Source organism: Pseudorca crassidens, chromosome 5 (genome assembly GCF_039906515.1).
Source record: "Pseudorca crassidens isolate mPseCra1 chromosome 5, mPseCra1.hap1, whole genome shotgun sequence".
In the NCBI taxonomy this organism is placed as follows: domain Eukaryota; kingdom Metazoa; phylum Chordata; class Mammalia; order Artiodactyla; family Delphinidae; genus Pseudorca; species Pseudorca crassidens.
Window position 1 is genome coordinate 88,742,952 of NC_090300.1, and position 27,126 is coordinate 88,770,077.

The following is a 27,126-nucleotide window of genomic DNA, read 5'->3' on the forward strand; positions in this document are numbered from 1 at the left end:
ACACACACACACACACACACACACACACATATTAGATCAAGGCATGAATAAAATGTCCTATAACTTTGCATGTTCCTTAAGTGCTTGTGAACCTTTAACATTGCTTATGAATAGACTGATATATTTCCGGATGTTCTAGTCACCTTGAGGGAAACTTTCTAATCTTTGAAAAAAAAAATTTTTTTTTTTTACCTTTTCTTATTCTTTGTTTTTACTTTGAGCGTCACTTTTGCACATGGATTCAAGTGTACTGTCAAGTACTGATTGTTTGACTGGACCATACAGTGTTATGAATCCTTAGTTTTATTCACACACTGCCTGTTTGGTGGCTTTGTTCAAGTACATAATCTTATGTTATATAATAAATACATGGATTGTGTCAGTTAACTGGAAAGGTCTTACTTTCAAAAGCAGTTCTCAGCATTTAATACAGTGCTTGGCATATAGTTGGGACTCAGTAAATGTTTGTGGAATGCATGAATAAATCAGCCATTATTGTTGACTGTTTTGAAGATGAGGTATGAGATTAAAAAAAAAAAAAAGACTAAATGAAATGCCTAGTATCAGACAGTGGATGAGAGCAAATCTGACACTCATAATTCTTACCTCTGTAGAGTCTCTCAGTCGTTACAGAGGCTCACTGAGAAGTGCCGTATATGTCTGATTTCTCAACTTCACCCGCAGTAAACTTTTGCAATCTGAAGGCTAGAGACCGCTTTTGTAAATGTTGTCTGCCCGATAACTGTGTTGGCACCGAGGAGGCCTTAGCAGATAAAGTTGAGAAACATATGGCTCCCATCTGAATACAAATTGGTGGACATAACATGGTAATTCAGCAGAGATGTCCTCTATATTGTAAACTGAAAGAGTATGATTAGAGCTGTTTATAAACGGCATCTGAATTCCCCCCACCCCTCCCCACCTCTTTTCCACTGTAGTTTTATTGGCCTGAATCATAGCCATCTAGCGTCCCAGTCTCACCGCATTATTTGTTAAAGTGGCCAGCGTGAGGAATTATTAATTAAAGCTAACAAATCACCCTGACGAGCTGTGCCCTGGCATGGCTGAAGGTTGATTGGCGAAAGTGTTCTCCTTTGGAGAAAAGACTTTTTGTGCTCGTGACGCAGTCAGGGACGGATTATTGAATATGCAAGTTAGAAGAAAAATCACAGGACAAGCAAATTGAGTATTTACTGGCAAATAATTGCTCTCTTAAGCTGTGGCTCTCTTCCTAAATTCTTAACATTCCCGAGGGTTAGAAAGAAACACAGAAAAATGCATCGGTACAGAGTACATTTCAAAAAAATTACATAGGCTGATGTTTCAGACTTGTGCAGGTAAGTGTGATTGTGTGTGCATGGAAAGTGAAACAACAAAGCGAAGGAAGAGTAAGGGGGAAATTTTTAATCTGGTGGTTTTTTAAAAATCAATTTGTTGTTTATTGGAATACTGCTCGGCATATTTCTACGTTGACTGAGAATTCAGTTTCAGTGCTAAATTTATTGTGAAAGTTAGAGAAATGAGAAGGGAGGTTTTCTCAGAGTTACTTTGTGTCTTTATTAGCAGAAGAGTATGTTAATGTTTTGCCCCCAAAAATAGTTATAAACTTTGCTCAGATATTTGTGGGTATTTGTATGAAATTATTTCTTGATTTAAGGTTCTTCAGTTATTCTCAATATTGTTAATTATGACCTGTCTTAACAGTGTCCTGAACACATTTGGGTACAACTATTGCGTTTATTTTTCAAAGTAAACTCTGTTTTACATTAGCACCGAGCTAGTCCTTGTTCAGAGTTTCTAAAGGGACGTTACAGTTCTGGAATAGTTCCTTAAACTCCGGGCTTCTGTAATAACCAAAGTGTCCTTATTGTCAATTGTGTGGTCTTTTTAGCTGACGTATTAATCAAACTACTGAGTTGTGTGGACATTGTAAGATAAGTGAGACTAGAGACTTTTTCAAAAGCAAATTTAAATATATAAAAATACGAGTGTGGAACTGAAGGCTCATTCTATGTATGAAATGTTGTCATATAGAAACAGAGGTATACTGCTAAGTACAGCTAGGTTATGTGAACAATATTATCAAAACACATATATCCACCGAGGATGAATTTCATATTCTGTGAAAATGTGCTTTCATCAACAACAAACTGTTTTTGAAATGAGAGTAATTGACTGGCGAAATAGCATTTTAGGGTTATAATAACTATGAATAACATGGATTTAAAACAAAAGCATAAACATAATTTAAACTAAATTAATTAATAATTGCAAAGTGCTTTAACAATAAAACATCTACATGATAGTAATAATAATAGGAATAATAATAAAAATGGAAAGTCTGGCAATCACTCAAAAATTAAATCAGACAACTCTCATAAGGTTTTAGACAATCAGGATTTTAAAATATAAATATAAAAAACATATTTTACCTTCTTATCTGTGCCTTGAACCATGCAATATTGTGCTGGTTAAGATTTTTCTTACTATATCCTATTTTATTAAAAAATGGCTTCCCTTAATATGTAGAATAGAGCTCAGAAGAAAGTTTTAAAAATATATTTTTTAAAGGTTTAATTCCCACTGGATAACATTCTGTCCTCAGATTTCAAGAGCCAGCCTCCTTAAAGTTTTTTGTGACTATCTGAGGGCACAATTTGGCCCATTATTTTCAAAGGGGGCATTTAAAGCATATGTTCAAAGACTAAACCATCTGCCTGCTTTATTATGAATACCACAGAATTATGAGGACTTGGAAAGGCTCAAAAATTGAACCAGAGTTCCATGCAAGATTAAAAAAAAATACAGCACTTGTATTTTAAAAAGTTTTTTGTAAACACCTACTTTTGCTAAGTATTTCATTAGTCTTCTGTGGGAGAATTGTACCATTATACCCTTTTGATGTATGGGGAGTGGTGGCAAAATGTAGTTGAGTGACATGAACCTATGTCAAGTTAATGGTAATATTTTCTCTCTGATTTAACTCACTATGTTTAAATGCCTTTTGGAGTTTTGGATTGACTTGTCAATAGTGAAACTCACAGTGAATTGGAGAAACATTATAAAATGGTGACTGCTGGAACAAAAATGAAATCCAGCTGCTAGCTTCTGGACTATCTACAAATGAGTTGCAAGAGACATGCGGAGGTCAGACTAAAGAGCACATCTGTAATCCAGCTGTGATGTAATGGAAGTATGAGTCAACTATTGGTTGCCCATGATGGGGGGAAAAAGAAAAAAACAAGCATAACTTGGCATTATTCCAGCATGGTACTATATTCCTTTGGTATCTGAAAGGATATGAGATCCAGAAATTAATACAAGAACAAAAGTCATATTTGGGTCCCAAGCACAATAATATTTCAGCCCAAGGTGCTTAGATAAGGACAAATTAACACGAGTATCATTGTTAAGATGTCTAGTGCCCAATTAGAGTTCTTCTAACTTAACCTGAGTTGTTACTAGAATCAGTCTGAGACTAGCTGAATCATTATCAGAGGAAATACAGAAAATAGACTAAACCCAGTTGAATATAAGCTTTCATTGTGGAGATGACTTATCACTCTTTGTTGCTTAATGAAAATTACTTAAGAGAAAATAATAATGGAGTCAAAGGACCGAAGAATTTGGTTGAAGATTCTAAGATATATACATATATATGTATGCAAAATACATATAAGTAAATAATATATGCATATATAATAATATAATAATAATAATATATGCACACATATATAATTTTTTAAAGAATAAATATTTTTAGAATTGCACACTTTGTTAGACTGATTAAGGCTAGGAGTTGGTCGTTTTTTTTGTTTTTTTTTTATACAGTCAGTCTAAAAGACTGAAGGCACAGATTTTAACACAGCTATAGTTGGCTTTCAGAACTGAAGGATGTCAGAATTAATGATCTGGTGCCGAAAATACCTATGTTCAATTTCATATGGCTATTCTCATAGTGGTATTTTAATTTTATGCCTCCCTAAACTGCAGTCCTGCAAATAATAAAATGAATCTATTAGCCCAAAGACTACAAAATATTTCCATTATTTTAGGAGATTAGTTTTTATTTTATATTTTAGGTGAATTTGATATATATATATATCTAATACACACACACACACACACACACACACACACACACACACACACACACACTTTTTGTATTGTTTTGTTTTCCTCATTTATTTCTGCCGCCTAGTTCCAAAAAGGGAATTAAAATGGCTGACAAAGAAAAAGAAACAAGTAATACAGTGAAATACATGAATTAAAAGTAGATAAGAAAGGCAAACAAACAAACAAACAAAAACAATAAACAAGAGCAAAAATATAAAAAGGAGTCAAGAGTGAAGTCGGTACACAAACTACATTTGGTGAGGTGCTATACATTTGCCTTTAAACTTTCATGCAGTCAAGTCAAAGAGAAAACTATGACAAGTTATGCAATTTACAACATTCATAAGAATAATTTAAAAATTTCCATCATTCATTGCTAAAGTTCTTGAAGAATGACAGACTGAATATTTAGAGAACTCAGTGCTAAGACAACTCCCATTGAAAATAATTATAGGCTGCAGAGACCTAGAGGTCAGGACAGAATCAGCAGCTATACCTTCCATGGGACATGTCTGGAGGAGTACTCTGCAGTAATCTCCTTTCACTCCCAGGGGAGAAGTTTCTTGGGTGGAGGAGGGGGAAGCTTCAATGAGTGCAATTACGTTGGCAAGACCAAGATATTATGGAAAATAGGGATTTAAGGAGGAAATTTTAAAAATTATTTCATGTAAATATATATATATATATACATATATAGTTTAACAGTAAATCAAAGATTCAGAAGGCATCCACTTTTAGAATAGCCATTAAAACACATTTTATCAAATAAACCTGTTGAATCAACATTGCTTCCCTAAATTGTTAATGAAACATTGCTACACTGCTGCCATTCTTCTCCTACTTTTACTTTAAGCACACTGTCAGTCTTCGTGAAGTTGTGAAAAGGACCCTTTCTGTCTTGAATATAATGGTCCTTGCCCTTGCATCCTCCCTTCGTTCATTTTCAAAAGTCTTAGCAAACTGCCTGGTCTTTCCACAGGTAATTTTGATGGTTAAGTCTCATTGAATAAGCTAGTCTTTTCTCCATATTGAAAAGGTGAAGCATAAAGATTTCTTTTCACATTACCTTTGTAGCCCAATCCATAGTAAGTAGTCCAAGGACCACCTGCATCAGAGTTACCTAGGATGGTTGTCAAAATGAAGATCCCTGGGCCCCATTCCAGAATTTCTGAATTAGCTCTGAGAATAGAGTCTAAGGCTCTGCAATTTAGGAAGCTACCTAGGTTAGTTATGTACACTAAAGTTTGAAAACCACTATTTCAAGATCATGACTTTAAAATTTCTAGTATATGAACATAAAATGGTAGGATTTCCATACCATAGTTGACGAAGGCCTATTATATTAACACTGACCAAAACACTAATGCATATTCAATAATAAGTGATGATTGCCTGCTCATGAGACTGGAAAGATCAAGCTTAGAAGAACATTCTGCATTTGTTTGAACCCTTCAAACCATATCTCACCATTACAGGAAGATTTTCTTAAACTTTTTAGCTATCATTTCCTGAAAACTACTATGTGCTAAGTCATATGTTGCGTCTGGGTACTAGAGATACAAAGATGAAAAAAAACAAGTCCTTCCATTGTCTGAAAAAAATGCATATTCTAGGATAATTTATTACTACTAGGATATTGTCTTCTCTGTACTAGAGTAAGTATGAATTGCCACATAATCTTCCCTTGAGTAAACTGAAGATTTCCATTGTATTATATCAGTATGAGTTTATACTTGGTAGAAATTTCGCATAACAGGACCCCGCTACAATTTGGATGTGGCAAAATGTAAGAAACCATTGTGGATTCCTCCTTCTTCCCCTCAGCAGGAGACCACATCCCCCAAGACTGGAATGGGAGGTATCATGGGGAACTTCTAATTCCATTTCTCTTATCATCAATCAGTGATTTGTTACCAGGATTCCTTTTGAGAGGAGGAGAGAAATGTGTAAGTGAATGCTCCTAACATTATGAAGACTTGTATGTCCTTTTCCACTGACCCTCTGGGGCAGCTCACCTATAGGAAATGCTGGAGCCTATGGCAGCATCCTCCCTACTTGTCACGTAGGGCAAAATATGGAGGAACTTGAGCTGCTCCTGCCTAGTACCCTGCTCCCAATCCCATGAGTGCCAGAAATTGGTGTCAGCAGGCTAGAAGAGACATTTTGTGCATAAAGGAATTTGGTAGCTGGTCTGAGGAACAGGATGAGCTTGCAATTTCATTGATGATTCATGTTTTCCTGGAAAAGTATTGGAGACACCCTCCCCCTTTATTATTTCCAGAACAATATGAGAAATATTGTGAGACCTTCTATATCCTTTTTTCATTTCCTTCCCTTCTTTTTAACATGTATTTATTGCGTATTTAGTGCCATGCTTTCTTCTAGGAGCTAGGGATAGAGTGATGAATAAAGTTTCTACTTTCATGAAATTTATATTAGGGTATGTAATGTATTAGGGTTAGAAAGGGAATAAAATCACTAAATATAAAATGTAAAGTAATATAAATATATGTTTCATTTTTGAGACATTGCCTACTGCACTCTCCATGACTTCCAAATATATTCATGTTATTTCATAATGTGTATGTGTCTATGTATGTATGTGTGCATGTGTGTGTGTGTGTGTGTGTGTGTGTGTGTATAAATATATACATTTCATGATGGATTTATGAACTCTGGGGAACAAACCCATCAATTCAGGACTCTCCTTATTGTGGGAAGCCCTTTTTCATGGGGACTTGCACATAATGTAAGGGGAAGACAAGCTACCTGCAAGGACCAAAATGTGTGCACAGTCAACTACAAAATCCTTCTTTTCCATCTTTTTGCTTATTTGTGTGTGTATTTGTGTGTCTGTGTGTCCTGGATTTTGTTTTTCATTGTTTAATGAACTGAATGCTAGGCACTCAGTATACCCAGGGGTCTAAGACCTAGATAAGTTATAGGGTCAATCTTCAAGTGAATAAAGGTAAAGAAGACAAGCAATTAACAATACTGGCTTTGATAATGTTCTAAAGGTCACAGGAAGGAGTACTGCCCTAGAATAGATCAGAGCATAGGCAACAGGAAAGGTTTCCCAGAGGGGGTCAGGTTTTAACTGAGACTAACAACCTCAGAGTAAAACAAAACAAAAAGGATTTTTTAAAGTAAACTAATTTTTCACCTGATCACCTAAATAGTATGTGTCCATGGTGAAAATATTTTAGACAATAGGACAACCTATTTTTTTAAAAAAGGGGGTGTGTGGAAATCACCAGTTAACTCAACACTTGAGAAACCATTGTTAACATTCATAAGATACTTTTTGAGCATGTATTATGTTCTAGGGCTATGCCAGACAGCCACTGTCTTCTCGGAAGGGAACATTTTAATTAGCAGGCAATATGAATAGAAGCAACTCAAACTTTGACTCCTGTTAGCTGTCTTCAGATTTGGGCTTACAAACCAGCTGGGCCCCAACTGGAGCTGATGTAGATAGAAGAGCACATATAAGTATTCTCCGGAATAAACATCATAGCACCTGCTATCACCCCCACCTGATATAGGTGTGAAAGTCAGATTCATTGGCTCTGCTTCTTCTCTGTCTACGTGATCTTGGACAACTTATTTGGCCTCTCTGTGTCTCGGTGTCCTTCTTTGTTAAACTGGATTATTAACAGTACATACCTCATGAGATATTTTGAGAAATGATTAAGATAAGATAATGCATGTAAAGTGCTAATCACAGTACTTGGCACATAGTAAAGTATTCAGTAAGTGCTATCATTATTATGATGCTGATTACTGTTATTATTATTACTATTACAGTTATTTTCATTACCAAGGAAACTTGCCGAAAACATATTTTGTCCAAAGCAACTCCATTGTCACTACTGACAAAACAACTCAAAACACGCTTCCTACTGAGGGTGGGTCAGAGATATCATCTTTGCGACACACATTAAGAATATGGATTTATAGCTGAAAATTATAATTTAGCTCGGTAGATAAATGACATTATGCAGACTAATTTTCTGTTTCTAAATGGAAATGATGTTTAAATCTGCCTTAAATGCCCTTCATGTTACAGATTTTGTTTCAACAATTTGTGGTTAACTAGATTGTTTTATTAAAAGGAACTTTTAAATCCAAAGCCCTAATGTTCTATACCATCAGTGACTGAAAATGATTAGAAATATAAATTGACCTAAAGAGGCACCTTCAGGAAGCAGAGACTTCTACATTGTCAAGATCTGTATTTTAACGTAATAGTGAACAAAGATATCTAGCCTAGCAGTGCTACATATTAGATGCTTAAATAATTTTTGAATTGATTTAGAATTTACAAGAAAAAGCATGTGAACATCAATGTAGATGTTCTGTAGAAGTGTAGGTGACTTTAAGAGAAAGATTACACAAAACCATAACAATATATTAGAAAAAATCAGTTGTGTGGAATCTTCACAACATATTACGTTAAGCTTTTAAAATAGTAGGCTTGGGCTTCCCTGGTGGCGCAGTGGTTGAGAGTCCGCCTGCCGATGCAGGGGACACGGGTCCGTGCCCCGGTCCGGGAAGATCCCATATGCCGCGGAGCGGCTAGGCCCGTGAGCCATGGCCGCTGAGCCTGTGCGTCCAGAGCCTGTGCTCCACAACGGGAGAAGCCACAACAGTGAGAGGCCCGCGTACCGCAAAAAAAAATTAAAAAATAAAATAAAAAAATAGTAGGCTTGCCTCAGTATGAAAGGCAGAACTATATAGTGAAAAGAATGTAGACTTTGTAGTTGCACAGCCATGTATTTGGTTATCACCTCCACCATTTACAAATTATGTGATCATGGACGCCTTATTTCTTGTGCCTAAGTACTTAAATAGAAAATGGAGCAATAATGGCCTCATTGCACAGTATGTTTGTATAGTGCCTAGAAGAGTTCTTGGGGCATAATAGATACTCGATAAATGATATCCATTAACAATGGCAATAATAAGACAGAAAAGCACTGTGTACAATGAATATAAGCCCATTATATATCTAAATATAGATATGATTCATGTAAATTGGTATATACATTCCAATATAATAAATACTAATACCTGATTGCCTTGCTTAATATTTGTCACACCATAGGAGCGTTACATGTAAAGTTTACGTATTTAAATGCCTTTATGAAAAGATTTGCTTTATTTATTTTAGTTAAAGAAGATAAAATTCAAAAACCTAAAACTAACTTTATCTTTTGAGAAATGGCAATAAAAGCAAAAGCCACCAAAGGATCTGTAACCAACATAATCAAATAATTTGGACTTAATGCAAATAAAGAGCAGGGCTAACACTCCACTTCAAATGATAGAAAAAGTGAATTAATTTGAGAAACTCTTAGGTGACCCCTAATTTGCATAGTATTAATTGGAAGTATTTTAAAGATCATAGGGCTATTAATGGCTGCAGAGATTCACAATACAAAAATAGTTCATTGCTAAATTCAAAATTCTGTTAATGTCACAAACAGTGGGATGTGAAACACAAATGAATTGTGATGACAGTTGAGTCCCAAGCTGCCTATTTTTTTTTCCCTCAGAGCTGCTCATATTTGGTTTTATATTTTCTCCAGTCCTGATTTAACCCATCAATATTTGTATTTTCTGAACCTAGCACCACCTTGGAGCAAGCATACCACTTTTAAGGATTTTATTACTAAATGCTTCTTGGTTCCTAGGAATTTTGCTCTCACTGCTTTTCTTCCCAATGATACGTATTCTTGAATCTTTCTTTACCTCTTACCTTAGAGTCAGAGTTTCAATCACTTATTAACCTACAGGTTTCTAGGGCTTGGTATTGATCTTTACTCCACCTCTCTCGAGTGTTTAAAGTGTCATTCCATTCTTCTTCATCTGCAGCACATATTTCTTCTCCGTGTTGCTTTGACTTGGGGCACTTCCTGTCATCTGGATAATCTACATTCATTTCCTACTATAGTTTTTTAAAAACTTGTTTTTCTAAATGTCACTCTTATCCTCTTTGGTGGAAGGTCTTTACAATCCTAGATTTGGGGAACAACACTAGATACACTATTTTATGAACTGAATTAAGCTCCCTCGTAAATACAGCAATTCCATATAACCATAAGCTAGCTTGACTTTGGGGAAATGTCATTTAAAAATATCTCTAAAATGCATTGCTAAAATGACCAAATTATTTCGGCTTAATGGATTTTGTAGCTTGGATACCAGACTTACCACACAGAGCAACAGTCCAGGCAAAATATGTTATATCTGGATTTTACTGCAGACAGTGATTTGGCTGCCATTTATTGAGTGACCTCTCTGCACCAAGAATTTTACATTTAATTCTTAAAACAATCGGGTGAGCTAGGTACCATTATCTTCACTTAATAGATGAGAAAACTTTGACCTAGAGAAGCTAAGTGACTTGTTAAGGGGTAGAAAGAGGATGCAAACCCAAGGTTCTAAGACTTTAAAACTCATCCTTTCTCCTTTACCACATTTTTGTGCCTGGTTATATATTTAGATTATTGGTAGTGGGAAGGAAGTTTGTTGTATAATTTAATTGGGGGCATAGCCAATTTCCTCAAAGCAAACAAAGTGATGATGAGATTTAACTGTTATCATTTTTATAGAAATATGAGCCTCAGGCTATGGATTCACTAGGTCTCCAGAAGTCTGAAGCACATGAGTGTAGGCAACTTTCTTTACTGATCCCTTTGCTTTCAGGAGACAGGTTATTATTAGTTCTGAATAAACTGGAGCTTAAAATGGGTGGTTCATAGATGAGGGGTTTCAGACCTTCCATCAAAAGCCTTCTGTGACTTCTCCTAGTCTTTTTCTCCAAAATTAAAACCTGATGATTTTTCTCAGCAACTATATTCTGTAGATCTTTTTTCTCCCACCAAATTTCTGAAGAATTGTTATTAGTAGTACTAGTAGTATTTAGTAGTTTTATAAAGCACACACGAAATGCATTTTTAATCCTTCATCATCAATCTATATATTTCTCTTATGAGGCATTAATCAATATCACTTTATTTTACATAGCACTTTATGGTTTACAGCTTGGAAAACGTATACCAAACAGATAGCACATTGTCTTTTCCGCAGGGTAACTTAAAATGGAGATATATAATTTAGCTACAGTGCGCACATACAGTAAAGCAGTGGTAGGACTACCCTCCTACCAAGATTGAGAATCTTTATTTTCCAGGGTACTACTTAGTATTGCCCTTCCGCAGTTGGACCATTGCATTTGCCAGTTTGCAGTCCAGATCCCAAGACTTTGCTTTGAGCAAGGACTTGGACGTTAGTGTAGATTGGCTTAATTTGTCTCTTTGCCACAACCACTTACTGCATTTGGGTCAAAACCTCCAAGAGGAACTCTGGAAATTTCCCTAGAATTCAGAGTGAAATTTTAGCTAAAAAAAAAAGAAAAGAAAAACTATAACAAGAACCCTGGAACCATCGTTCTTCAAATATTCCCCTGAGAAGAAAAATATAAAAACCTTATGTATGATGCTGGGTTTTGGATTACACATCATGAGTGCTTTTCTTGGGCTGCATCTCTCATGCTCACCCTTCCTCCAGTCACAATGAATGTTCAATTTCCTTCTCTCGAATTCTGACTGTTGCCAATTTTGATGTATGTCTACACTATTATTTATCACTCTAAATTTAAAGTAGGGTAGATGTTTCACTCTTTCACTTCTTGAAGATTCAGAAGGCTTTATTGTACATTTATCAAAAAAGCACTCTAAAACTCAGCCCCAAATCCTGTTTTTTAGACAAATAAATATTGCCATTATTTTTTACAAATCTGAATACTATGGGCTATCTTCATCCTTTTTCTTTATCCCCAAGTTCTTCAACTTTTGTTCTTCTCTGTAAAGCATTAGAGTCCAGGGAAATATAAGTGAAAATGAACAGCTCCAGAAAGTTAGCATAGGAAAATTTCCTATTCTTAGTTGTATTCAAAATGAACTTCTTGTCATGCTGTTTCTAACCTATAATGTATCATTTTCACAAATATAATATTACATAGATATCAAGGCACATTCCCAGATACTCATTATCAAAAATATGGAGGAAAATCCCACATGTAAATGTCCCAACTCCTTGCCCCCCGAAATGAATTTTGGACAAGAGAAAATGTCTTTCCAACAGTGGGGTATCGTGTTGTGCTTGATGAATTTTAACATTCGCATCCCTTGTTGCTCGTATTTGTGAAAAATATTAAAGACTTACGACCTCTTTTTCCTTTTAGCTGCACATGGCTCAATCTAATAAATTTTGAATATAGATTCAATATGGTTATATTCCCAATCATACCACATTTAAAAGCAATGTTCTAGACTGTGTTTCTCTGCCAGCATGACTCCACAAAGAAAACGAAACCAAACAAAAACTTCCTTAAAACAGAGAGTAAAATGGGGCTTGCAAAAACTGTTTTAAAAAGAGGTTTAAACAATGATAAACAACCAATTTTTCAAACACCGTTGTAGCCATTTCAAGATGTAGAGTGGACAGTATACAGGAAAAATCAATAAAGGGAAAAAAATCTCTATATTTCACATATGAAACCTAAAAATACCATTAAAGACCAATTCCCTCTCTATTCGTCTATTATTACATTCCACTAAAAGGTGTTGAAAAAAATCAGCCAACTTCTACTAGAATGAAGTGTCCAGACAAGCAAGTCTGTAAATAATTAAAAGAATAAACTAGAAGAGAGGAAATGGTTTGGGAGGGGTGGAATGAGGAGGAGATTAAGCACTTAAAATGTTGAATGTACCAAAACCAGAAAACTCAGGGAGAGAAAGAATTTGTTCTTCAAAAGATGATACTTTCCATCCTTCATCAGCAACAAGGAATTGATAGTCTGATAATAGAAGCCCTTTGGGTAGGACTGGTGGGAAGAAAGAACACTGTCTTCACGAAGCCTTCACTAAGTGTTCAGTTGGCCAGTGCAATCTGATCAGTGCGTCCACGTTTCTAGAATTGAGTAAACCAAATCAGGATGAACAACATATGGTTTAATGGTTAACTTTTAGAACAAGGGACAGGGAGATGCTTTTATGCTACAGTCCCAGTGTTTGTTCATTACTAAAGTCTGTTCTGGGGGCATTTACAGCTTTCCAGAGAGTCTGACTTTGGCCTAATGAACTCCTTGTCCTGGAGTCTCCCTTAATACAGGTGAATCTTTGTGATAAAACATGCTCTAGAATCCAAAGTACTGGTATCAATATCATTATTACTAATATTATTATTCCTTTCTTATGTTGGTAATTATCTCTCCATTTTCTTATTCCAGAAATAAGTACAAATTTTGTGAATACACAGAGTTAGTTTCTCTGAGAGAGTTTGTTTTCTTCCAAGATGGAAATTTGAGGTGTTTGAAGTATAGCTGGATGTGCTTTTTAAATGACCAGAGACAGAAAAGATCCTAAAGACAAAAGGATCCACCAAGGAAAGGAACAAAGAAAGGGAGGGAATTGTGTATTTTGGCTGATTCAATCTTCAGTCCTCTATTGTTTGGCTAGTGGTCTTTTTATTAAGGTCTCTGCTTTCTCAGCATTCTAATCAGAACCTTCCCCTGTAATTAAGAGAATCTCCAACTCTTCAAACTCTTCATCTTCATCTTCAAAAGTAGAGTAACCATGGACAAACGTTTAGTATACCTTAATGAATGGGCATTGGGTTATGAACAAGTAATAAGGGAAAGTAACAAGAAAATAGAAGGTAAATTCATGATAAGCACTGTGGTCATGCAACTGTTGGAAGTACCTGGTATGGAATTTCTGTTAGTGATACAGCTAAATTAAACAGCCACAATAACAACATTTAAAAAAACCTTACTTCTCACTCCCCTCTCCCTGTTTTCATTTAAAAACAACGACCACCATAAAAATTGCCCAGCAAAGAGAAAGAGCTCGTGTCTGTATTTTTGGTGTATGACCATATATCTTCATTGTAGTTCCTCTGCCACACATTAACAGAGTTATTTGTCCCTGATATTTCTCAGAGATCATCTTTGTGTATGTCTCCATAGCTGTTATGATAATGTTACTATTTTCTCTTCTTCATTTTCTCCTTCTATTTGGGATCTTTTTTCATGTGAAAGAGACTGTTTCTCTAGCCTCTTTACACAGAGTCACCATTTCACTAGGACACATGGGTGCTTCTATATGATGCCTTTTAAAGTGATAAGATAGTAAGAATAGATTTTGAACAATATTTTACCAACACTATTGAAAAATTAGCAACTGTATATTCTATATACACACACAGAAGCTGCATAAAATGCAAATTCTATTCATATCTGATCTCTTCTGCATTTCTACAGTGACTGTTGCTGTGGCATCTAAGCACTTTAGGTTATTTCCTCTTATTATTATTTACCACCTGATCATTCCAAAGTGCTTTTTACAATCAGAGAATTTCATTAACAACCCATTCCCTTGCTCTTTGTTTTTCTGCACCCTTGCATGTAAAACTATCAAGCATCTTAGTAGCTATATCAGATAAATTACAGTAAGAAGATAGAGTGCTACTGATAGGAGGATGGGGAAAAAACATTCCAAAGCATATCCTGAAATCCAGTTTATGTTTTACAGCATCCAAATAATAATATTACAGAAGCGTTGGTGTATATATATATATATATATATATATATATATATATATAAAATATATATATAATATATATTTTGTATATAATATATATATATTACAGAGTGAAAACTCAACCACTAGATACATACTTTTATTTCTCATGGTTTCCACCATTGCAATAATCAGAAATGTGAGGTGAGCAAGGGGGAGTACTGTCTGCACTTCACACATAGAGAGGTCTTGGGCGTTGCACCTTCTCACTGTAGAAAGCTCGTGATTTCTTATTGCTTCCTGAGCTGCCTTTAGCCCAGAATTATAGAAGTCAATCCATTTTAAAATCCAAAAAGTTACTGTTATATTTTTTTAAGCTGAGAGATAGAGACTTGTTTATAAAAAGGTTCATTGTGATTATAGATGAAAGTGCGTGGTTGGTACCTTAACAGTTTGATTGAATTAAAATCAAGTTCATTCTGGGGTTTCCTTCTCAGCTCTACTCCTTGCTTTCTCTTTGACTCCAAGCTAATTGCATAACCTCTGGTTGACTTGTGCCTCGTCTACACAAAGTGAAATTCAGAAATGAGGTTATTAATCTAACTAATGTAGGCTATAACATTATTTCTCTATTTCTGCTAGAGAATTTGAGATTTCTGACTTAAGCAGGTAGCAATAAAAACCAACAACTTTTTGCACAATTTCCTTTTGTCCTTAGACAACAACCCTATGAAGTAGATACAGCAGAATCACCTGGAAATGATCAGAATCATGTGGAGGGCTTGTTAAAAACACAGACTACTAGGTCCCACTCCCAGAGTTTCTGATTCTGAGTCTAGGGGTAGGGACTGATAATTTGCATTTCTAACAAGTTCCCAGGTGATGCTGGTGGGGACCACACTTTTAAAATCACGGCGCTAAGGGAGATGTAGCTTAACTACAGAAAAGGAAACCAAAGGTCAACTCATGGCAGTAAAGTGGCAGTGTACAGACAAAAACCTAGGACTTCTGACTTGAAATCTTACTTTCTTACTACATACATTGTTTTCTCTTTACTTCTACTACTTTATTTGGAATGACTTTCGGTTGTCTTGAGATCCTGAGTGAAATAGCATTGTAAAGGAGTGGTAATTGGATCTTTTCCCCTTGGGTCTAGTAGCTACTCTTATTGGATTTGTGAAGGAAAAAGAGGAGGACCTTCCAAATTTTAGTGATTAACTTTGGTATGAAGGGCTTATAAGGCCAGCCTTATACTTCCCCTTTGGGGATGAGCGTGATAAATATGAGTCTTCTTTGTGTTCACTCATCATAGCCTGTAGATAGATATTAACAGGCTTCTCTCTGGTTGGACTTGTGAACATATTCTGCTGTGACAATGCTTTGTAAAAATTTCCACATGTATATTACTTCTCCAGATAGTCATGATGAAGGAACATAGCAAGGAGTACATAGTTGGGCAGGGGAAAAGCCACTGCAAAGAGACTGAGCATAGTGCAGTGGTTTGCAATCCAGGCTGCATGTTACAATCACCCAGGAGAGCTTGGAAATGAACACCCATGTCTGGGTCCCATGTATAAGAAATTCTGATTAACTGGGGTAGGATCTGAGCAGCAGTAGGTTTTAAAAGCTTCCCAGGTGATTCTAATGTGGAGTCTGGGTTGAGATCTACTGACCTCCTGGTTAAGAACCTAGATTTGGAAATCAGACAGATCTTCGTTCATGTATTGGCTCTTCTGTTTAGTTACTGTGAAACTTGATCAAGTTATTTAATCTCTGTCAGCTTTAGTTTCTCATTGGTAAAATGCAAATAATAATACTTGCCTTGTCAGCTATTTACGAGAGTTAAATGAGATGATATATTTAAATATTTGACATAGCTCCTGGCTCATGGTATGGATGTATTACGTTAGCTGCTGTTATTATATTATGCTTTGGTTTCCTTATCTGTGAAGTGAGGGGGGCACTTTATGAAATGGAAGACAAATATCTTAGGATTCTCTGTAGATACTTGTCTGTCACCTTATCCACAGTATCCTGCTCAGTTCCATCTTGCCTCTTCCTAAATATACATATTTTGTTAGGTGCTGTCTTTGACAGACTCGACCTTTATTACTGTATTTTAACAACTATCACTACTCTGTCCTCCTTTTTCCCATCAAGACTGAAAACCTGTAAAATAGAACAAATCCGCTGAAATTCCCATATAGGGTAATGGAGGTATGGTGCATGGTTGACATCTAGGTTTAAAAAACAAATGGTGAAGCTTTGTAAACATACAAAAACTAACATGGCCCTACAGTTGATTGCTGTTTTTCTGTCATCACCTACTCTCAGTCATTGGTAGCTTTCATCACAGGGGAAGAAGGGTGCCCACATCCCACTTCTTGAAGATTATGCCATCTTGTTGTCCCTTCATTTTCCTGGATTTCCTCCTGTGACTCTTAAGAAAGTCTTAGTACACAGATGAGTAGTAACAATTTCTGAGGGCAGTCATGGTTTTCTAAGCACATTTGCTTATCTCTACCTATGTTTACTAGGTCATATTTTATACTACCAATATTAAAAATTAGAGCCCTTTTGAAAAAACTCCCCTTGTATCTCCCTTAAAGTATACAAATTATGTTTTTGGACAGACAGAGAGGAATTATTTGACTGTCCAATAAAAGTACAGATGGTTCCATTTTCCTTGACTCATCTCACAGCACACATTAGTCAGGTCACATGCCTATTTGGGAATTTTTGTAGCACTAGGTCACTTGCTGAGCTTTGGGGCACATAAAAGACTATTTGCCTGGCTTTTAAGTTTGTGGATCTTACACTGTGCCTGGCATGGAGATAGGAAGGACATTTTTTTTCCATTAAGCTTTTTCACTGTGTTTTGAAAGGAAAAGTTGAAACAGAGTCCCTACTGAGATTTTAACATGTTCCATGGTGGTAACCATAGGCAATAGGGAAACAGAAAATTTTGGGACAGAAGGAAGCCAAGGAGTCCATCTCAGCCTGTCCTCACAGATACCAGTTGGACTCTACATATTATTTTTATCTAGGTGTACATCTATTGCTTTGTGTTTCTACAGATTGCTCTCTGATAGAAGGGAAACATTGCTACCCATCATCATTAAAAAGATTGTTCTCTAAACTGTACTCAGACCCCTTTTCTGGACAAGTCAATGCAAACATTCATTTAGATTTTAATAAAGCTAAATCATGGAAGTTTTTATTTGGAAAAATACATTTTGATGTTTAAAAAGATTCTCAAAGGGTGTTACGATAGGTAAACTCCAGTTATAGAGAACAGTACATGTTTCACACAACGCTACATAAACACAGAATGATGAAATTTTTCTTCATTAAATTCAGGGTGCTTAAATTCATGCGAGTGGGCACCTCCCTCCACCTCTACACCCCCACTCACACCCTTCACCTGCCCTCCTCCTCCTCTGGCCATCCCCCTGCCCTAACCTCTGGGGATCAAAACTCCTGAAATCTAAATCAACTCCCATTTCTGAAAGACTCTATCATGCCATTTAAGTGAAGTGTTTAGCAAATAGGTCTATTGGCATTCTTCTCTAAAAACTTAAATATGTAGATTTTGATATATGCTTGGGGGAGGCACAGTTTTTCAAATAATCTGGTCTGATAGAGCTCTCTTGAAAATTCACCAGTTTGTTAATGTTACACCTATACTAACAGCTTCTAGTTCCTTTCATTATATGCAGTTATTATTAATGAGATTCTAGAACATCACTTCCCATGGTTACATTCAAATAGTGAGATACAGCTAACCAAGTAGTAGTCATGGCTATTAGTGATTTCTTTTGGATACATTTTCAACATGACAGCAGTTATTTTTTCTTTCTCATATCTACAGTAACACCAAACCTTAAAATGAATTATGAAAATACAAAATGATAAGTTTTTTAAAATGTAGCTATTACGAGGTCAGAAATAGTACCTCACAAGACTGGCATTAGCATCATTATTATTGCCATTTTAAACTGGACCGCCCCAGATTGCATAATCCTATACTAACACAGTAAAATTAGGTTTTCCATAGTCCATTTTTGAAAGATAAATACCATGTACACATAAGTACAGATGAAAATATCTCAAAGATACAGAACCCATGAAATGGCATATTCCTTAAAGGCAGGGAAAGGTTTGCTCAGGAAGAAGGTTGAAAGGCAGTGTGGTATAATGTTAGAATACCTATGCTCTAGTTCATACTTTACCACTTGATGGGTCAACCTTAGTTAAAGGATTTAACCTCCCTGTGTATCAGTTCCCTCATCTGGCTCAGCATCAACCCTCCACAACCTCCTACATTTGAATAATGGTCAAAACAATGTGTCATAAAATTATTTTGAAGTATTCAATGTTATACACAAATATAGGCTGTTAATCGTCAAGTTTTAAATGGGAATTGGGACCAAATTTTTGGGAAAAGATCCCCTGTTCCAAATGTTGGAGACCGACTGAATGATGTCAAAGGCTGAAAATCTGCACAGGTTGACAACAAAGGTAGAGCCAGAGATAAGGGGCTGGCTTACGTAGGGCAGTGACAGTAGACTGTGGTTTTTAAATTAATAGAAGAAATTTGACACTAGAATCTTTTGCGAAACATATTGCTTGATCAGATGTGTTATATCTTGTGAGTTCTCTAATGCTCGACACAAAGGATAAATTAATAGAGCATGTCTGACAATGGGGAGCTCTGGTGAGATACAGGGACTTGCCATAAGACTGTTCTTATGGCAAGTCCGGGTTCTCAAACTTAATTCTACCTCAGGAGCTGCACTTCAAGTGCAGATTCTGCACTTCAAGTGCAGATTCTAGACCCATATCCCTACAGATTCTGATTCCACTGTAATTCTTGGGTGGGCCTTTGATTCTTCATTTTTCTCAACCTCGGTGATTTGGTTGCTGATGTCCTTGAGACCACACTCTGAATTTTCTGTCACAGCCATTCAATGCTCTAGACTTCAGATTATGTGGTTTCTGGTTATGGGCAGAACTGAAGGGGTTATTTAATGCTCTATAAAGCCCTACAGACAGGACTTTTTGTGTCAATGGGAATTCCATATCTTTGAAATTTTCTGTTTGTTCCTATTAAATTTGCATGTTTTAGCATTTAGGAAAGAAAATACAAATAGATCTGTTTGGTCAGAATTTTTACCTAATTTGCACTTAAGGATCTATCAAAATAGGGAGACTTTTACAAGTTTTGGTATTTTTTTATCCTCTTTTTATGCTTGTGCCCAGCTGTCTTCACAAAATTAAAATGCATTTTAAAACAGAAATGAACAGTTCCATTTAATATATTTATCCTATGTTGTCATATGAGGTACTGGTGCCATCAGATCTAACCTCTCCAAAACCCTTGAGTCCATTAGGGTAAGCAAGAAACATCCCCATTACTAAGAAATTTTTGTTGCATGAAAGAAAATCTCTCTATCTTATTTCACATATTCAATTCCCTTGTCACTTTACGTTATAAATAAATAACAAACCAACTTTGCACAGGCCCACCGATTAAAAATAAAAGTTGTCAGAGTGAGAGGGTAAAGACAAAAATATGAATTATTAATTATAATATTAAGCAGCACAAAAAAGCCTAATGTGAAATGATATCACCTAAAAAGAGATTTTATCAAAATAACAATGGGAAAGTTATATAGTCTTTATTATATAATTTGCATTGTTGTCATTTTAAGCCAGATATATGTTTACCATATCTAATGCATTTATATCAAATTTGATGAAAAGATATTTTAATCACGGCAAAATAAAGAAGTTAATTATAGAACAGTAGCATGAAAGGAAGAAAGCTTGATTTTAAAGTTATACATTAAATTATCATATTGACCTGGTGACTATATTCGCTATGACATTGTCCTCCAGCATGTCGTTATTTTCCAAATGTCGACTATTGGAAAATGCAAAAACACTAAATTAGAAGAAAGAGTGATGTTTTTCTTTTTAAGCTGATTTTTAAAAGTTCACATAGTTCGTGTTGGAATGAGAATGAATGTGGGTTTTTTTTTTTTCCTAAATGGAGATTTCAAATGAATATTCCTTGAATACTGGTTTAGGTTTTCAGCAGAGTGGAGCAATTTCTTCTCAAGAAGGGAAGATATCGGGCTTTAATGAAAATATTTCCTACTATGTCTCCCTAAATCACAGTTACCTCAACATTTGTGCCTGACTTGAGTTTTCTTTTCCTAAGTAGGCTAGCCTTTTATTTTTAGTCATTTAAAGGGTTATTTCTGATAAAGGCTCATTTGTTTCATGAAATGTCTTAAAATTTCATTTGGAAACAAAGGCAATTCTGAAAAACTTCCCCATGTTTGGAATAATCTCACAGGAGTCATCTACATAGATTCTGAGAAAAATTCTTCACTTGCTATTCCCATGAATCCCTGTGAATAGCAAGTTTGGTTCTGTTTAGTAGTATTTTTATTTTAATACTACACACAGCTTCCTTGACTTGTGTTAAGTTTGCTTGTCCCATTTCAGTTGGTTTTGTTCATCTTGTCTCAATGGTTTATTCTCTCTGGCGTGATGTTATATTACCGTCTCAATTTCCCTGGCAGTAACTTTGTTTTTAGCTTTTAACTTTATTTCATGCTCATGGAAGTTGAGAGGCAGGTCCGTATCCAGGTACAAGGCAAAAAGCCATACATCTGCAGGCATCTTTGCAGTAAACCAACTATTTGTTTTTGTGTTGCCTACATGAAATATTTTTCAAACAACTAAATCCTTAAAGTCCTATTTAAGAAAAGCTTTTGTGGGCTTCCCTGGTGGTGCAGTGGTTGAGAATCTGCCTGCCGATGCAGGGGACACGGGTTTGAGCCCTGGTCTGGGAAGATCCCACATGCCACGGAGCAACTAGGCCCGTGAGCCACAACTACTGAGCCTACGCGTCTGGAGCCTGTGCTCCACAACAAGAGAGGCTGCAACAGTGAGAGGCCCGCGCACCGCGATGAAGAGTTGCCCCCGCTTGCCGCAACTAGAGAAAGCCCTTGCACAGAAATGAAGACCCAACACAGACAAAAAATAAATTAATTAATTTAAAAAAAAAAAAAAAGCTTTTTTGTCACAGAATACCCTGCCCCAATGCCTGCCAACCTGGGTTCTAATTTTAATTTATCTTGTCCATGAAATCTAACTTTGGCTCTTAAAAATATATCATCCTTATTGCTATTGCCATCATTACCAAGCATTTTTTAAGCATCCCGTCTATATTGGTATACACAAGGATATTGTCCCCTCATTGCAGGTTATGCAGTAAAGAAATCAAACACAGTAAAAAATTCCATTTGTCTTATTTCTCATTCTATTCTTATTAGTAATTCCCATTTGATCAGAGAACATCAGTCCTTTCCGTGTTACTATCTTGTCCAAATATTCATCCAGAAGTGACTTTCCTGGCTTCTCTAGTCTTCAGAGGCTGTCCATTAAGTTTATACTTCCCTTGTAAATCATGTAAGTTTCATGGCCGTCCATTATTTGTTCTTTTGTTTCTTTGGGGTTCACTGATTCCCACTATGTACAGCCATTTCACACCTGCTGTCATCAGCTGCTCTCCCTTGATGTGATTTATTTTTAATAATATCCTTTTTTTGCCCAATTTTGATAACCATTCATCTCAATATATTCCTCATAATGTTTAGCTCTTCCTTGGGTTTTACTTTTTAAACCACTGAGTAGGAACGAGAAAATAACACAAGCAGTGACAGAAAAGCAAGTACAGAGCTACCAAAATGAAGCCCTGCAGTCCTATCTGATGATTGGGGTGGAGCTGGAGAGATGTTAGAGAACATTCTAGAAACAAAGAAAAAGAAATTAAATAAAACATCATTCCAGAAAGGAAGAAGTCAATAAATTATGAGTAAAATCAGGTCATAGAAAAAATTAATCAGAAGAAAACAACTGGCTTTTAGATGTTTAGCAATTTTAATTATTACCATTAATAATATTTATTAAGAGCTTTTTATGTGCTAGACAATGTGCTAAGTAACTTTCATTCATTATTTCACTTATTCATTTATTTCTTACTACAAATCTATGAGGAGAGTTATTCTTATTATTGATATTTCCTCCATTTAACAAAAATAAAAACTGAGGCTTAGACAGTTAAAGTAGTTTTTTCAAGGTCTCATAGCTGGAAATGTGGAGCCAGAATAGAAACGCAGGTGCATTCTTGACCTTTATACTGTAGCACCGTTCAAGTCACAGCCTTTAAAAAAAACAAATATGTACATAATTATGGTTTAACTATTCTATATAGAGACCATGAAAGGCCTCAAGTCAGTTTATTCTTTACTTACACTTAAGCGTCATAGAAGTTTGAAACATTTCCATAGCAGAGCATAGTTCAGGTTTTAGAAAATGGATCTTTCCTTAGATTTGCTAGTTTCATTCTCTGTAGTGGTAGAAAGTCACTTTTGGCTCACTCTCTTCCTAACTACAGATAATGGCCGATTAATGTTAGGAAAAAATATTCTGGAGTCTTTTGGTATATTTTGAGAAAATGTAAAATAAATGAATAAATGTCCACATATTACATAATGAATTTAAACAGTGATTCTTAGATTAATAAAGAGGTTTCCATTAACTTAGTTTTTGCTACTACTGTTTAAATTTTAAACTAATATATTAAATTCTGATAACTGGCATTCTAAGAGTATCTGATAAATTTCATGTATTGGGTAAATTTAAGATAAGGTGACCTCTTTCAACATGTGATGGTTTCATGATATATAATCTATTCCTCTGTGTAAAACTATCATCATCTTAAGGCTGAAGGAATAGTAGCCGGTATGAAATCTCATTTGGGCCTAGTATATCTGCTGTATACAGTGGTCTGAGCCAGCAAGTCGATAAATTCAGAAACTGAGCAGCCTGGAGCCAGAAGCATGAGAATCATACTGTCTTGAGTTGGAGAGTTCATACAAATTATTTGATGTAGAGATTTTTCATATTTCTTTAAACAACAGAACCCTCTTTTCAAAATAAACCTCATTAGAACCTTTACATATGAAATAATGAGTAGCATTTTATTAAAATAAACTCATTTTATAAATCCAAATGATTATGTTAAATATTATAAAGTCAATCAATAAGAATATAATGGCAAATATACAAAGAAATGGAAACTCGGGATCAGATTATTATATTGGCTTTAAGAGTTCAGTGTATTTTTGTATGAGGAATGCACTACTATATGGTGTCAAGAAAATCATTGTATACAGTTAAGTAGCTGCACATAGTTACAGGACTTTTTGTTTGTTTGTTTTCTGCTTTTTTTTTTTTTTTTTTAAGCAACTTGCCTTCCAACTTCAGGGTCTTAATTTGAGGCCTGCATGAAAACTAGTAAACCTTATTGTACATATTTAACTTGTAACAACACATTGATCTTTTAAAAATTTATATAATACATTTAAATTTGCATGTCATTTTTATCACAATTGTAAATTGATACAAATATGTAATGTTTTAAATTTACATTTTAATTACATATTTAACTGCTCAATCAATCTCTTTGCAATCATCTCTTCTTAAGCTTGAGGACCATGAAGCATAGTTTGAAAACCACTAATTTGGTTCAAATTTCTAAGAAGTAACCTTATTCTCTCTCTCTGTTCCTCTATTATTTAAGGACAATTTGATCATTTGGGGATGCTTTATTTTGGGGGTTTTGGTTTATTTAACATATTTCTTCAACTGGAGGTTAAACTGAAGAGCAAGAATTTTGTTTTTGTCTTTTTGCTGTGTTCTCACCACCAGCCTAACATTTACTCACTGTACATAGACATAGGGTTTGTCCAAAGTCATTTAGTTACCATCTGTGTACACTAGAGAATTTGGAAAAGGGACCCAAATCTGTCTCAGTCCTCCTCTCATCTACTACTCTGTTCTTCTACTTCTGCTTCTTCATGATGTGTTGATAGCAAAAGCAATCCAGTGAATTCTCTTGGCTTCCAGTTTTCAAAGTTCCCAAGATAGGGCTGTGAATTGATAAACTGTAGCTTTCAGAGGGTGGAGCTTTGAAAGAATAAGATTGGAGAGTAGTAGTACAAGGTTCGACACGTAACCTTCTGATGAACTAGAGGAAAAGGACAGAGAAAGACAGGGCTTAGAGGTAGAGAAGGACTGGAAAAGGGTAGGTAAGTGCTAGAGTAGAAGAAAGAACCGTTTACCTGGCAGAAGCAAGGTAATGCTGGTACCATTAGTGCCTGCTCTAGAAAGCTTTGAAGTGTACAAAAGAGTGACCACAAATCAGAATTGACTTTCTGGGCCACGAATGAAAAATCAAGTTCAACGAGAGAATGTGGTATAAGCTGTGATACCAACCAAATGACATCAGAGCCAGAACTAAAAAGCTGGTGTAGAACCCAGAATACTCTGCTGCTTTCCGACCTTCCTATCAGGTTTTGGGTTTCCAGCTAGGCTAAACCATCAGGGAACTACCTATTATGAAAGTCAAGCCTTATTGAGACTACTACTTGATCAGCCAGTGCAGAAACAAGAGCGGATATAGTATGCTCTGAATCCACAGATCCCAAACTAAGTGTTTTTATAAATGGGTAACATTTCCTACTAACTTATTTGAAAAAATCATTTTTATAAGACATGTGTTTGGGCTTCCCTGGTGGCGCAGTGGTTGAGAGTCTGCCTGCCGATGCAGGAGACACGGGTTCGTGCCCCGGTCCGGGAAGATCCCACATGCCGTGGAGCGGCTGGCCCCATGAGCCATGGCCGCTGAGCCTGCGCGTCCGGAGCCTGTGGTCCGCAACGGGAGAGACCACAACAGTGAGAGGCCCGCGTACTGAAAAAAAAAAAATATATATATATATATGTATATGACATGTGTTTATATAAAACCAATAAAAAGTGTGTGTGTTAGAACATTTTGCTTTTATATCTGGTAGACCATTTACCTCCTCTTCATTGTCATTTGGAACATTTATTTTATATTCTCTTTTTCATTCCTGTTGGAGTGTTTATGTATGATATGTTTGTTACTTTTATCAGTTGATCTTGCCCTCCTCATATGCTCATGTCTGACTGGCCTAGTTTTCCACATTCAGCATGTGATCTCTAGCCCTTCTTAAATATTAATTAGTGTAATTGAATTCCCTCTAGTATTTCTAACCTCAGGCACCTGAATCTCAGTGTTTTTATTAGAACTGATTTGTGCATTTAAAGTCCAACCTGCCTCCCTATCTCCCATCCCCCAAACAACTTTTCTTGATTAGGTAAAGGTCAGGGTACATGCCTGCCTCAGAAAAAGTCTTCATGGGAAAATAAAAGCATCATATGTTACAACCTTTCTCAGTTAAAGACTGAAAAATACAAAGCTGACTTGAATCTTTGGCAAAGAAAATCATCCAGAGTAAATAGGAAAAGGATGTAACCCTGTCCAGGTGCATAGCCAGAAGTGAAAAACAGAAGTTCGACAGGGCCATACACAGAGATGAGCACAAAGCCTCACTTAATCATAGCTCCTTCTCCGCTGCCAGCACAGCCAGGCCCAAGTCAGCACCCTAAGTCCTCTCTACTCTTCTGGTTTGCAGATACCTCTCTGACCAGCATACCAACTCTGGAGATGGTCCATGATTACACACAGAGACTCTATTCCTTGGAAGGACACAGAAAAAAGGAAAAAGAGAGGAGCCTAGAAATAGGGGTAGAGAGCCATAGGCTAATGAGAGGATTGATTAATAAGATCAGTTACTGCCATTCATGTCTGAAGAGAAGAGAAAAAATATTAGGCAACTAGAGATATTAAAAATGTTCAATTTTTAGAAAGTATAAGAAGGCAGTTTATAAGTACAAACAACTTGATGTCAGTCCTGAGCAAGAGCCTACAATCGATTATTAAAACAGTAAAGCATAAAGCAATGGTTTATGATCCCCAGAAAGAAGTGCTGCTTACTAGAAACCAGAATGGCATCAGTGAAAGCATGTCTATAATATATGACCTGATCTCACCTGGGTTAGATGTACAGATATATTAGTAACTAATCTAAGTACAGATAGATTAGTAACTGGTTGAGTGACCAAACTATTAGGTACGAACAAATGGCTCAGTGTTAAAGTGGAAGGAATTCTTATGGCATATTGCAGGAATATCCTAAGCCTCAACCGCCATTTTTTTTCAATAACTTTGTTGAAAGCATGTTCATCAGAGTTGCAGATGACATGAATCCAAATACATAGAAAAGTTGTTGAGTGATGTAATCAAGTTCCAAAGACATCTTGAAAGACTGGAATGATGTGCTACATCTAACCAGATGAAGTTTTTTAAATGGGTAGATACAAGATTTTGTCTTTATATTTTTAAAAGACTGCTCATGAATGATATAGGGGAGATATAGCTTAACAATACAGAACAAGAAATCTGAATAAATAGCA

At 35.9% G+C, this 27,126-nt stretch overlaps 1 protein-coding gene across 11 annotated transcripts in view; it reads left to right on the forward strand.

Annotated features, from left to right (window-relative positions):
- ZBTB20 (zinc finger and BTB domain containing 20) overlaps positions 1-27,126 on the forward strand; it is an 816,172-nt gene that overhangs the window by 380,325 nt on the left and 408,721 nt on the right. For 2 of the 11 annotated variants that reach the window (XM_067738841.1, XM_067738845.1), the window contains exon 1: positions 418-1,337. The exons of the other annotated variants lie outside the window; for them this stretch is intronic. The gene's annotated coding sequence lies outside the window, so the exon portion shown is untranslated. Of the gene's footprint in view, positions 1-417; positions 1,338-27,126 lie in introns of those variants that run through there. 11 annotated transcript variants of the gene reach the window in all.